Here is a 15,000-nt window from a genome sequence, read left to right on the forward strand (position 1 = left end):
GAACCTTGCATTCGGTACAATGTGTGGCATGCCTAATAAGTGACCATTGAATGAATGGTGGTTACAAATCATGTCACTTAACTATATTGTTGACCAAACTTTACCGACCTGAAGCCAGCTGACTCATCTCCTGGGGAAGAAAGACAAAACAGTTAAGACACAATGAGATTAGAGCATTGTAAAAAGACACTGTTAGAGCTGATTTTCTCCAAGTTCCAGTGTTAAAAACAATCTCAAACAATGGCTAGCCTTTAACATATGACTACTGGCTAGACACATATAAAAGCATGAATTTCAGCTCCTACCTACTGACATAAAATTAGTTCAAAATGGAACAAAGTGTAAGAACTAATATTGTGAAATGGCATAGACACACATTTTTGTGACTGTAAATTATCAATAACAGAATATCAGTCAACTGGTGTCATCAAAGTGAGAAGTGTCTGTATGTCAAAGTGTCTGTGTGTCAAAGTGTCTGTGTGTAAAAGTGTCCATGTGTCGAAGTGTCTGTGTGTCAAAGTGTCTGTGTGTCCAAGTGTCTGTGTGTGTTAAAGTGTCTGTGTGTCAATGTGTCTGTGTGTCAAAGTGCCCATGTGTCAAGGTGTCTGTGTGTCAAAGTATCTGTGTGTCAGAGTGTCTGTCTGTGTGTCAAAGTGTCCATGTCTATGTGTCAAAGTGTCTATATGTCAAAGTGTCTGTGTCAAAGTATCCATGTGTCAAAGTGTCCATGTGCCAAAGTGTCTGTGTGTCAAAGTGTTTTGTGTTCACCATCAATAAAGTGGCATAAAAAGACCTCAGAATGGGGGACAAATCATGTATCTAAAAAAGTCTATCTATAAATTGCAAAGAGTGTCCATAATGTCCAATCATAAAAGGACAAGCCAATCAAATAACAAGCAAAGCACTTGAACAGACATTTCTCTAAGATGCACAAACATCTACTGCATTGAGACCCATGGTGGGCAACTAGGAAAATGCAAACCCAAGCTGTGTAATGCCACTTTACAGCCATTGAAAGAAAGTGATCAAAGAGAGACAGTAAGTGTTGGTGGCACTGTAGAGAAGCCAGAAGCCTAATGTGCCACTGTGGGGGGTGGGGGGGAATAGTGTGTCCACTTTGGAAACATTACATACTAGGTTAGCCTATGACTTGAAAGTCCATTTCTTCTTGTACACCCAATACCCAAGAATGTGTGTGTGAATGTTTATGGACACATTATTCAAAGAGTGAAGCCTATCAAATAACCGAGGGATGGATAAAGATTAGTAAATCCAATCAATGACGTGTTACCTGACAATGAAAAAGAATGAAATACCAATGCATACTTCAACATGGATGAACCTGGAAAGCATTCAGTAAGTGAGCAAAGCCAGGAAGAGAAAACATGTAGGATTCCGTTTAAGTGAAGTGCTCAGAGTAGGCGAATCATATGGAAGTCGGTGGTTTGGGGGCCTCGGGTACAGACTGGAAGTGGTTAAAGAGTATGCATTTGGAACTGGCACATGGCTTGGTGAATAAAGGGATTGGTTGCCAAGTCTGAGGGCCTGAGTTTGACCCTTGAACCCACATGATAGAAGGAGAAGATCAACTCTTGAGGGTCATCTTCTGACCTGCACATTGTGTTGTGGCAATTGTGTGCATGTGCACACACACAAATAAATGTAGAAAACATTAATAGTGTCTGGATTCCTTTTTAGAGTAGAAGAAAAGCTCTAAAATTGATGTTTTAAAACACATCACTGAATATGGGTTTTAGGAGCCCATATTTTAAATGAGTTTATCACGTAATAAATGAATGATACTTTTAAAAATTAATCATTTTCCAGGCAGAGCCAGGAAGGAAGACACTCCCTGTACTGAGCATCACTGGTACGGACAGAGATGGTGGTAGCCAGGTGTGATCTGAGCATGACATAGTTAGGTGGTCTGGAATCTACTCCAGGAGGGCGGAGGTGTCTCTGTCCTTGGTGAGAGGGGACAGCTTGACCTCAGGAAATGAATCTTTTGACATGAACAAGGCGAAGTAATGGCAACACTTCTCATTTCTGCATTGAACCTTTCTGTGGGAGCTATTCCTGCTGTTTTATCCAGTTAGTAACCCACAACTTGAGATAGCACAGCTGGCCTACTAATCGTTGTGATTGATTGGTGTCGAATTCCTGCAGGCATGTTCTGTATACTTTGTAACCACCTTGTGACGTTTGATCTGACTAGGATCTGAGTAGTTTACCAAATTAAATTATAACTCATAAGAGACCCTACCAACTAACCAACTGTGAAGTTGTAGCCATTTTCTGTCAAATCTGGAAATGGGAAAGTTACTTCCCTACCAGATTCAGGAAACACATTAGTAGTTAGTCAAATCCCACCCCTCACACTTCCTCTGTCTTTGTCCTAGACCATGGCTGCCTAAGTCCATGGACTTCTGACCTTGGCTCTTCTCACCCCTGTTCCTTGAAGGCAGCGATGCAGAGCCCCTGGATCCAGAGCTCATACATGCTCTTCTCTCAAGTTGTAAAATTAGAGCGTTAGGAACCCGTATTTAAAGCTAGTATCGGCTCCTGAGAACTGAAGACTTCCCCCAATGTAGCTCTGATTCCAGCTCCAATCTAAAGTATTTTGTAGAGTTAAAAGCCATTTCAAAGATTTACTCTGACGAATGTATTCAGCATAGATTAAAACATGTCCCAAAGACTATATGCTTTTTCAAGAATGTTTAATTGCCTTTCAATTTTATGATGGAATTGGGCAAACTACCCTGAATTCCTAATGAGAAAAGGTGAGAGAAATGGGGGAAAAATGGGTTGTGGTAGGTCAGAAAATATACCTAGAGCTGATACTGTTGTTAATGGGAAGTTGGATCTGGAGGATCAAAAGTACAAGGTATACCTGAGCTAGCGTAGGTTCAAGGTCATCCAGGGAAACCTTGTAAGACTCTGACCCAAAATAAAAACAAAAGTAAGAAGAGGCATGGGAAGCTACCTAAGTGATAGAGCACTTTCCTAGCATGTGAGAGGCCCTAAATCCAGTCATGAGTGCTGAGAAAAAAAGTTCTAAATAAAAAAAGAAAAGAGAAGAAAATAGAAACTACAACTTCAAGTAAAGTTGAAGTGTGACAGCCACTGGCAAGTCCTGTGTCTCCCCCGGAGTCCTCCCTGAAGCAGCAGAGTGAGGGACTCGGGCCTGACAGATAAATAACAGCCTGCACACAGAGCACTAAATCATGCGTGCTGTGGAGTCCTGCGAGTCTTGCTGTAATAAATGAGCACCTGCGACGGACAAAGAAGAAGCCTGAAAAATAAGTGATATTTTGCTGACACTTTGGGAACAAACTAAGGACACGATGGGCGATGACAGGGAACAGTTTTGATGTAGAGGTCCGTGTGAGAAGAGTTATGGCAGAAGGAACCAAATGTGACCTTGGTGCAGCCCGGGGTTCCTTTTTACCCCTGCGACTGTCTGGGTTTTGGGGGCATACCCCAAGCCATTGCATGCCACAGACCTTGGGGGCTATTGGCAGCTTTTACAATTCAAAGTTTTTTATTTTGAGAATAATGAGAAAATTGGGCCAAGTCTCTTGAGATCAGTATTTATTTTCTGTATTTGATAACCAGAAAAAAAAAAAAAAAATATATATATATATATATATATATATATATATATATATATATAGAGAGAGAGAGAGAGAGAGAGAGAGAGAGAGAGAGAGAGAGAGAGCTGAATACATGTTTTAAGAAGCATTAATAAAATTTGTAAGCAGCTGGTGACTGTCCCCTTGTAACTTAGATAATCACAGCACACACATGTTTTTTGTCAATGTGTCTTTCTCTATATTTGTGACATTTACATATATTTAGAAGTCAAGTCCAGCTGTGTATCAGCCAAGGAGCAGGCCCTGGAAACGTCGGGCTTTGCCTGTTTGTTCTCTGAGCCAGGGCCAGAGTCCAGGGATAGAGGACCCCTACTGTGAGATACCCTCTGAGGAGAACAGAAAGGAAACATGACTTCCAGGGGGCTCTGGCGTCACTACAATGTCAGGTGTCAGCCTGACCAAAGTGCTGTCAGGAAGACATGGGAGTGGTTGGTTGGTTGGTTTGTTTGTTTGTTTGGTAGACTTTTGAGTTGTGGTTTGAGAGGTTCCTAGCTATTTGCTGGATACAGGGGTGCTGTGGGATGTTCTGTATGGCAAATGTGTTGCTGATTAGTCAATAATTAAAACACTGATTGGCCATTGGCTAGGCAGGAAGTGTAGGCGGGACAAGGAGGAGAATAAAGCTGGGAAGTGGAAGGCTGAGTCAGAGAGACACTGCCAGCCGCCATGATGAGAAACAACATGTGAAGATGCCGGTAAGCCACGAGCCATGTGGCAAGGTATAGATTTATAAAAATGGATTAATTTAAGCTGAAAGAACAGTTAGCAAGAAGCCTGCCATGGCCATACAGTTTGAAACCAATACAAGTCTCTGTGTTTACTTGGTTGGGTCTGACGGCTGTGGGACTGGCAGGTGAGAGAGATTTGCCCTGACTGTGGGCCAGGCAGGAAAACTCTAGCAACACAGGGGCTATGGGGAGAAAGCTTGGCCTCATTCCTGATTCATCCCTGATTCACCGTGTAGACAGTGCTGTTTCCATGGAGGCTTGGGCCACTCACTTCCTAAAACACCAAATACAGGGAAAACCAGCAACTTAGTTGAGATGATTCAGATGTGGACGAAGCCTAGAGCAATGGTTCTCAACCTGTGGGTAGCAGCCCCCATGGGAATCTAATGACCCTTTCACAAGGGTTGCATGTCAGATGTCCTGTATATTAGATATCTACATTATGAGTCATAACAGTAGCAAAATTCCAGTTGTGAAGTAGCAATGAAATAATTTTATGGTTGGGCATCACCACAACATGAGGAGCTGTAGTAAAGGATTACAGCATTAGGAAGGTTGAGAACCTCTGGTCTAGTTTGGGCTTGATCAGCTGGAGAGTGGGAGGGAATAACAGCTCCAAGTAGGGGAAGTCCCATTGTCCTAATGCCCAGTGCAACCCCTGCATGAATTTGATGGGTTACCTTGATGGTGACTAGAAAGGGCAATGGGGTGCTCCCCAGAAGCTCTGGGCAGACAGAACACTGAGAACCTGGCCCTGATCTTTGAGCAGTGACAGCTGTAGATCCTTGCAAGAGATGCCAGAGGAGGAGGTGGCAGGAGAAGGTGGATGAGAGGCTGCTGGGTCCATCATGGAGCCAAATGTATAACTCTGTCATGATTCGCTGGCTTCTCCAGCCAGCATCTGGGTTAGGAAGGTGAATTTTGGAAACCTTTGACCTCAGAGAATGGCAGCCAGAGCTATGGAACCAAGTGAGTAAACCCGACAAAGGAGTGAGCAAGATCAGGATAGAGATCATGGCCTCAGGAGAGGTTCCTCATGTTGACTTGTGTCTTAGGGTGACTAGTGCTGTGATGAAGTACCATGACCAAAACGGGGAAGGGTTCACTTTAGCCTATGACTCTAAGGTCACACTCCATCACTGAAGGAAGTCAGGGCAGGAACCTGGAGGCAGGAGCTGATGCAGAAGTCATGGAGGGGTGCTGCTTACTGGCTTGCCCCTCATGGCTTGCTCAGCTTGCTTTCTTACAGAACCCAGGGCCACCAGCCCAGGGATGGCACCACCCACAATGGGCTAGGCTTTCGCCCATCAATTGCTGGTTAAGAAAATACCTCACAGCTGTATGTTATAGAGGCACTTTCTCAGGTGAAGTTCTCTGCTTTCAGGAAACTCTAGCTTGTGCCAAGTTGACCTAAGGCTAATCAGGACAACCTGTGATAGCGAGAAGTGGAACTGGGACCAGAAGGCAAGGATGGTGGGCGCTTGCTCAGTGTGTTTCTTGACTATGATTGGGTTAACTGGAAAAGATGGCTATATCTTTGTGGTTTGTGGGTAGGGGTTGGGAAGGGCAGTGGCATTACCATCATTGAGGAGCCTTAGATTTTATGACCGTTTCCCAGAGCAGCATGGCCCATCAGAGATACTGCCACTTCCACCTGTAGGCTGACAGTGAGGCAATTGTGTCAGCTGCCCAGAAGTGGACACAAGGACCACAAGTGTAATTCCTGACTAAATAGCTTTTGATGGACCCTTTGTGCTCGTGAGTTATCAGGGAGGCCAGAATGCAGCTTCAGTTTGATTGCACTTGTGTCGTTCTGGGGTGTCTGTCAAAGGCTGGCGAGAAGCTAGAGTGCTCTGCTGGATGAAATATTTTGAAACTTGTCAGAAACTAGCAGTTTCCTTCAGGACTCCGTGGCTGGCCACAGGCAAGCTGCTAGTCCTCTCCTTCACTGAAGGGAGAAATAAGTGTGCTGGTTGCTCACACAGGAGCATCTTGGGATGGATACAGCCGAGTCATGAGCACCATCCAGTTCTGTAGATAACTGTGGTGTGAAAATAAAATAAAGCATCGATTTTCCTTGGGAAGCCACTAGTTTTGCTGATCTTTAATCCCAGGTGCAGTCTGCAGGAGGGAGCACGTATTTGGATTGAATAATAACCGGATGCTGTTCCCCCCGGAGAGTCTGATAATTATTTAACATTCTTAAGCCAGTCTTACTCTGAGTCAGATAAATGTGCCCCCAGAATCATTCCAGCAAATGAGGCATTTCAGAATCAGTGGTTGGAATGCAGGGGGCGGGGGAGGGCTGTGAAGTCATTCACTGAGGGCCCGACTCTGTAGTGGCCAGTCCGCTTCCCTGCTCCTGCTTTGGAGCCCAGGCACAGGTGCTGTTTGGAGAAGGCAGCCTAACCTCTCTGCCAGCCACTGGGACTTTATACAGTTGGTTCCCATGGCTGTTACTTATTAGAGCCACTGACTTCTGGGTTTACCTTTATGGTGTTTTAGTTCACTTAAAAAGTCAAATTAGGATTTTATTTGCATGCCATCATTACGATGGATGAGCCTCCTTTCACTGTGTTTACCGTAGGCAATGGGGCCCCTCCCTGTCTGGAGCTTCCTAAGGACTTCCTTTCTGACGTGAACTGTTTCTGTGTGTGAGTCCTAAAGTGAGCTTTCCAAGTTTGGTGTTCTTTCTGTCTCAGATAGTGTCCATACAGATGACCCGCTAGTCATCCACACTCAGGCTCTGTTCTTCTGGGAAAGGCCACGCCTACTGCACACTGTTCCGATTAGCTCCAGTTGATTCTACCTGCCCCTCACAGACCTGCTGTGCCCAGTGCCAGTGGAGGATTTGTGGGTCCTGAGAACATGCCTTGTCTTTCAGAGTCCTCGCTCTTACTATGGTATGATTGAGTCTCTCCCATCAGCACCTCCTGAAGTAAGATAAATGTGGCTTTGTAAACCAGTGAATTCTGTCTTTAAATTGCTAACATTTGCAAGTGCTTGGAACACGCCAGGTTTGGGCCCAAGATCATCTCATCTATTTCTAGAATGACTCAGTAAATGACTGAGTAAAGCCTGTTGCATACAGAAAATAGACAAAGTGTAAAGTTACTGTCAAAGGAACCTGCTAAGTGGACTCAAAGTCTCACTCATTTTCTGGTTTCCCTTACTGTGCTGTCCCACAGTACTCGGACCACAACTCTTACCTAGAGGTCGCTTCTGAGAACCTCCTGTTTGCCATGGCATGTAACACAAATCTTAAAAGGTCTTATTAATAATAATAAAAAAACAAGCCGGGCGGTGGTGGTGCACGCCTTTAATCCCAGCACTTGGGAGGCAGAGCCAGGCGGATCTCTGTGAGTTCGAGGCCAGCCTGGTCTACAGAGCGAGATCCAGGAAAGGCGCAAAGCTACACAGAGAAACCCTGTCTCGAAAAACCAAAATAAATAAATAAATAAATAAAAAATAAAAAAAATAAAAAAACAAAAAACCCAGAGACGGATATTGGGGTGAAAGCTGAAAGATCAGAGAAACAGAACAAGCCAGTCACATTCTTACCTCTATGAAATCCTCAGCCTTAAGAGCGAGACTTCCTGTTTACTCTCACACCTTATATACCTTTCTGTGCCCTGCCATCTTCCTTCCTTCCTAGTGCTGAGATTAAAGGCGTGTGTGCTTCCCAAATACTTGGTAGCAAGGGCATGAGATTACAAGTGTTGGGATTACCTAGTGTGGCCTTGAACTCACAGAGATCCAGAGATCTCAGTCTCCCAAATGAGAGGATTAAGGGTGTGTGCCATCACTGTCTGGCCTCTATGTCTAATCCAGTGGCTAGCTCTGTCCTCTGATGCCCAGATAAGTTTTATTGGGGTGTACAATATATCACCACAACACCAGGCTTTTCCTTGCACATGTCCTAAGTGTACGTCAGGAGCATGTCGCAAACACATGTTCACCAGCACACACATCTATGACATACTGGGTTTTATGAAAATATTACTGAATGAACACTGAAGGTTCATTCAGGAGCTGGGAATGTAGCTCAGTCGGCAGATTGCTTGCCTGGCATGCACAACACTGTAAACTGGACATGGCGGCACATGCCTGTAACTTCAGCACTTGGGAGGTGGAAGGAGGAAGATTGAAAGCAAGCCTCGACAATAGTGTGTTTGACGTTAGCCTGAGCTATGCAAGATTATGTCTCCCAACGTAGAGCCCGGAGACGGCTTAGCAGATAAAGGTGCTTGCTGTCAATCCTGACAATCCGGGTTCAACTTCTGGGACCCATGTGGTAGAAAGGAAGGAGTCCTGAAATCTGCCCTACAGTCCCCACACTTGCACTGTGGCCTGGACACACCTTCACACATCCTCGCATAAACACATACACAGTCAAATAATAGATGCAATGTTAAAAAAAAAAGATCAGAAGAAAGAAAAAAAGAAAAACATTCAAAATGAAACTGAAAACAAAGTCCAGTGTTTTGCCCCTTTCTCCTTTTATTTTTATGTTTGAAATGTTCCACATGAGCCAAAAGGCCCTATTGTAAAAACCAGTTATGAGTCACAGGACTGTCGCATTGATTTATAGTTAGGTTCCCTGACTTGTTAGGTCAAGTCCTCTTGTTTTGCAGTCACGTGGTTGCATGATCGTATCGTGTTGTTAGAAGATTGTGTGTGACATAGCCATTCTGCCATGCGGTGACATGGCGTGTGTTATGTGACCGTATCAAACTGAGTTCGTGGGCGAGTGACGCCTGGCCCCAGGTCTCAGCAAAGGCTTTTCTGGCTTGTGGATCTCTGGCTGAATCACAGTTGGGGTCTGCAGCAGTTTCTCACTCCTGGTCTTCATGTCCAGGGGCAGTCAGTCTGGGGCATTGCCTGGGTTAGACAGGATGAAGAAGAACATCGGCAGTATTCCATATACCCACATGTCTGGTCATCACATCTCAGGAGGGATGCAGGGAATGAGAGAGAGCAGGGAAAGGCTAATTAGTATCATCGGCAAGCACCCAACGTCTGACCTGGTGCACCCACTTTCCACAGCCTCCAGACGCCATGCCTCCTCTTGCCATCCTTTCTCTGTCTTTCCCACTGCTGGGGATCACCCTGAGGGGCATCCTGCTCCGAGCAGTGTCTCCTGGGGCCTGCAGAACCAACCGGAACATGGATTTGGATTATAACCTCAGGGATGAGACAGCTCCTGGTTGGCCCTTGCCAGAAATTCTGGATTTGGAGATTACGTCTGAGTCAGCAGCCATGCACAGGGGCTTCTGTGCACTCGGAGGTTCTTTCCTCATGGGCTTGGGGTAGGATAGAGTGGCTTCATCTCTCCAGTCTCTTAAGCCACCACCACCTGCAACTCTCACCCCCGGCTGGCAGGAGAAAGCAGGTGTCTAGGGGCTCTTGCCATGATGAAGCATGGAGAGGGCATGCTTGTTGCTTCCCATACAGAGTTGGAAGGGGCCTCTGTTAAAATATGTGGGTGCACTTAACATTCCTTCTATAGATAGGTGCTTTCGCAATTCACAGAGGTGGTTCCTTCTTTCCTGAGGGATTAAAATAAGGTACTTACCATATGCCAGAGAACAGTGGGTTTGGCTCTGTCTGTTCACACTCCGAAGCTCTGGGAATAACCAGATTCTCGAGGTGCTGCATCTGGTGCAGGTGTGTACAGACACACATGAAATCATGGGCAGATTTCTCAGTCTGTGTTAATTGACCATAACCTTGTAGATTTGTCTCCTTATTTAAATGAGTCCAGTAATGGTGACGAATTCACAGTATATACAGATCAATTCTCATCATACCCTGCATATTTTAAATAGGTGTTCCTTGGGAAGAATGACCACAGACCAAACCCTGTCCTGCTGGATTCCATGGGGGCACTGTTCATCATCATGGACTCCTGTGGGAGTCAACCTTTTGGGCTTGAGGAAGTCAAAGGCCAAGGATGGAGGGCTAGGGAAGGATGGAAGGCAAGAGCTTGCATATCCTTGCTCAGTAACTCTAGTTGGTGGGACACGAGCTGCCATTTAGTAAGGTCCAGTATTGGCCACCCTGTACTGCACCATACGAGTCAAATTCAAGTACATCCTCATAACAGCTCAGCCTGTGCACTGCCTTGCATGTGGCAGTTCATCCATCCTTCCATATGAGGGTAAGAGGAGTGGTCAAGGTTCTGAAAGGTCAGTATCCCTATTGAGCCAGGATCTCGGGTCCCCCTGGCAGGCCAGATGCTGAACCCTCTAAGTAGCCAGTTTGTCTCCCATCTCCTCCTCCGTCTGTGTTACACCCTCATGTAAAATGGTCACTTTTCCTGGTGAGGTATACTTAAAAGACAGTACCATTGCTCTCCCAGTGTCTCCACTGGGGTCTTAGAGTCAGAGGACAGAGTTACAGTGAGCAAAGAAGTTAGCCACGCTGGTTTCCCTCTGCATAGACAAGGCTGGGTTGAGATGTCTTGCCATTTTAGACCAGATCTTATTGTCTTACCCGCTGGCCCCTGGCTTCCTGATTCTGTAGCTGAACCTCCCAGGTGTGGACTAAGTGTGTCTGTCCTGCCGTGCCGCCATTCACCTAGGGGAAGGACCTCCAAAGGTCTCTATCACCTGCACTCTGCTTACCACGTGGCCATTCCCAGCTTATCAGGAATGCTCATCTCTCTCCATCTTGAAACACTTCCCTGCATCTTCCCAGCCCTCCTAACTCAGCATTCAGATTTATGCTCCTGTGTCAAAATAGTCAAGACAATCAACGGATAAAAGGAATGTTTTACTTTGAGCCCTGAGGTGAGAGGTCCGTGCTCGTTGTCCCCATTGCCTTGAGCCTGTAGTGGCACAGTGCTCCATGGTGGAAATACGTGGTAGAGAAGGTGTCTCTCCTCAGGGTGGCCATAGAGATAGGAATGGCTGGAGTCTTAAATTACCTAAAAGAATATGCACACAACATCCGACTTCCTCCCACTAGGCCCTACCTTCTGAAGGTTCTGCTGTGATCCAGTAATGCCAAGAGCAAGGACCCAGAAGCCCTCAGCACTTGGGTGTTCAGGTGGCAGTCTGGATTCACAGTATATCACAGGAAACATGGTACATCTCTCTGTCCCCCACCACATAATGTGCTCCCCAACTCACTCCAGGAGCTTTGGACGTTTGTTCCCACTGGATTCAAATTGCACTTGCTGAAAAGCTTTCCTGGTTTTAGACAGGTTTTTTTTAAATGTTTCCTAATTTGTGCATCTCCATTCCATAGGCCCCGATCTTGGCTGTTACTACCTTGTACCCAGATCTACTGTTTTACTCAATCCTAAGTTTACTCTATCAGGGAATTATGTACTTCACATTTTTTGTTCCCATTACCAGTGTTCAAAGTTCTCATATGGAAGGGAAGAAACCTGTAGTGATACATTCAGTGGAGGTTTTGTGTGTGTGTCTACTTTTGACCCATGGCAGGTAGGTGTTTGGTACTGAATGTGATGCTAGGTCCAAGCCTGGCCCCAGCATCTCTTAGAAGCAAAGGCCCTTTGCCTCCTCCCTAGCCTCCAGCTCATGGCTTCAGTACCTTCTCCCTGCAATTGTCACTCTTTCCCTGCAGCTCCTTTCCAGGAAGTCCACGGAGTCTCTTTGGACTGCCTCAGCAGTTCCCTGCAAGTCCTCACAGGCCAAGAGCTTCTGTGTAGTGTGCTTGGGGCCTCATTATTCTATGCTGGTGAAGTCCTTGCTGTTTATGGGGCATTTCCCTGTAAGCTTTATGAACTTCTCACCAGACTCCCAACTATCAGATGTAGTCAGCACCAGGTTCGAGGCTCATGTAGTTATTCCAGATGTTTCTGGTGGTCATGAGAATGTGACTTGGAACAGTAGAAGCAAGTTTTGGCCCAATGTGCCTTCTCCATATGGACTATTATAGTCCCTTCATGTCTGTATATGACACCTGCATCGGAAACCCCAGAACAATGGAACCAGGGACACTTGGAGTCATTTACTTCAATCAAATTTCAAGGATGTGTTTGATGACAAGTACCATCAAACCTGTCACTGCCACTGTCAGATGCCAGCTGTGAGCTTTCATAGAGACACGCACCGTAAATGTGCTCAGAAGTAATGAGCGTCATCACCCGTCTTTGGGATCTTCTTGGAAATAATATTTTAAAGCCTGAGATGTAGATGCACTAATAATTCAGCTTCAAGTAGCACCTGCTCGAAACTTTTGTCCTGAGGACATTAATAAGACACTGGCTGAGCTGGTACCTCGATTCTGGGGACTTCTGGGTGATCTTGACTTGTAGGTTCGAATTTACTGAAAGCCACCTTGTTGTGCTGTCACAGTGTATCAGCTGGGATAAGGTTAAATCTCTGGGGAAAGATCCTAACCATGGGTCATGGCTGGCGTGGATTCTTGGCATTGAAATCCATGACACAGAGCCAGGACTAAGGTCCAGTTCACATGCCAGGAAAGCAGCGGCATTGACTTCAGGCCCACAGAGCAGGGAAATGGGTTGGTTACTGCTGAAGGTAGGACTGGGTATTGCTCTTCCATGCATAAGGCTGTAGTTAGCCACAGTGGGTGCCCTATAGGGCACATTGCTGCCTTGGGCTCTGTCACTGTTCTCCTGAGGTCTGGGCCCCAGCATGACTGTTACCTGTATGTGCATAGCATTTTGTACCTAGCTAGGCATCATGAAAAGTTCTTGTGGTTTAGTTTAGGAACTTCATGCTCAAGTTGAGGGGTTCCTTTCCTGTGGGGGTGTGTCTGGGCCTGAGTTTGAGCATTGAAAACAAAACAAAACGCTGGCAGCTTAGGTTCTGTGTGTGTCTATGTGTGTGTGACGAATGAATGAGTGAGTGAGTCTGTATGTGCATGAGTGTGAGTCTATATGTGCATGAGTGTGAGTCTATATGTGCATGAGTGCAGAGAAGAGCGCACGTGGTGATCGGAGAACAGTGCCTAGTGTTGGGCCCCACCTTCCACCATGTTGGAGACAGGTTCCTGTTGCTCACTGCTGCATGTGCCGGGATAGCTGACCCATATGATTCCTATCTCCACCCCCCCATATTTCTGTGGGGGTGTGCCGGGATCAAAGATGTGTGTGCTACTGCTTCTAGCTTTTATTGGGTTGTGGGGATTTGAACTCAGGCTGTAGAGCTTACACATCAAACCCTTTACCCACTCTATGGAGCTAGCCTAGCATAGGCTTTTACAGCTGTATATTTCTGCTTGAGATCAGTGAGACAGGGCCACAAGTCAAGACAGCTTCTAATTCCTGGATGCTGGGGTGGATGTTGAAGCTGAAATAGGTTATGTTTTTGATTCTTGGCTTTTCATGTGGCTGTGTCAGCATAAAGGGAGCATTGTCCCACTAATGGCCTTGTGCATATTTGTCGACTACTTCCATGTAAGTTTTAGCGTCTGTTTCCAATGGGGCTCGTAAGTCCCTGTCAGATCTGCATCTCCCCCAAAAAGTGTGTGCAGAGTCGACACATTGCACACTGCCTGCTGCTTTTGTATCACGTGGGTGCCGTAGGATACCACTGGGCTTTCTGCACCCCACTGTGTGTCTTTATGTCGTTGTACTTTCGGGAATGTGTCTGGATACATGCTGAGGTCGCCATGTGTATCCTCCCAAAGTGTGTGGGGGAATGCACAGAAGTCACCATGCCTGTGTACCCCAACATTGTGTCTAGGTGGACACAGAAGTCATCATGCCTTGGGTACCCCCTTACATGTGTCCAGACATATAAAGGTTACCATGACTGTGTATCCCAAAGTATATGACTGATACAGACATTGCCCTGCCTGTGCATTTCAAACTCTCTGGATATACAGGTCACCATGTCCTCTTACCCTGTGTGTGCTTGGGGCAACTGGATGCCCTTATGCTTTGTGTGCCCTATAGTTCAGCCAGAGAGTCAAACTTTGGACCCTCTCCCTGCTCCCCAGGGTTATCTTTGACTTTCTCATGTCCTAGAGTTCTGGGCATGGATTGTGTGTGTGTGTGTGTGTGTGTGTGTGTGTGTGTGTGTGTGTGTGTGTTTTAGGTTAGCTCTGGACTGGAAGCAGTAATCAGTCTTCCTACACTTACATCTATACTATAGGTGCTATGACTTCCCAGTGTTATATACTGCAGATACCATGGTCCTAAACATCTCTGTCCATTCTAAAGAACCAACGGTGGACTTATTTATGGAGAACTTAGTCAGAACCAGTGGATTTTAGTGTCTTTGTTGAGATATGATATACTTTCTGTATCTAAAGATCATCATCATCATCACAACTGCAAGCCTAATAGAACTGTAGTCAAACGATTAGCTGTTGAAAATAGTAACGCCACCATTTTAATTTCATCTAAGTAGCTTGCAAGTGTTGAACACTGTACAGTTATGAAAATGCATTTGATGTGCACTTATGCATATGACAAAGAGGTTGTCATCTTTATATAAACTATAATGTTCAAGGCATTTATTTGCAAGTCTGGGTTTCAGATAAAACTTGCTAAACGGCTCGGTCAGAGCAGCTCTGGGCTAAAGTCTCGGGGACTCTGGGCCGTGGAGCTCCAGTTGTGTGAGGCGGCTGTGGCTGCCTGCATTCACGACCAGTCTGCAGTCACAGTCCTGGCTAAC

The 15,000-nt window shown here is 45.8% G+C and overlaps 1 protein-coding gene across 1 annotated transcript in view; it reads left to right on the forward strand.

Moving 5' to 3' along the window:
• Positions 1 to 15,000, forward strand: part of Dlgap2 (DLG associated protein 2) — a 747,033-nt gene that overhangs the window by 412,609 nt on the left and 319,424 nt on the right.

The sequence above is a fragment of the Peromyscus californicus genome, unplaced genomic scaffold, assembly GCF_007827085.1.
Source record: "Peromyscus californicus insignis strain IS unplaced genomic scaffold, ASM782708v3 Scaffold_23__1_contigs__length_62951481, whole genome shotgun sequence".
In the NCBI taxonomy this organism is placed as follows: Eukaryota; Metazoa; Chordata; class Mammalia; order Rodentia; family Cricetidae; genus Peromyscus; species Peromyscus californicus.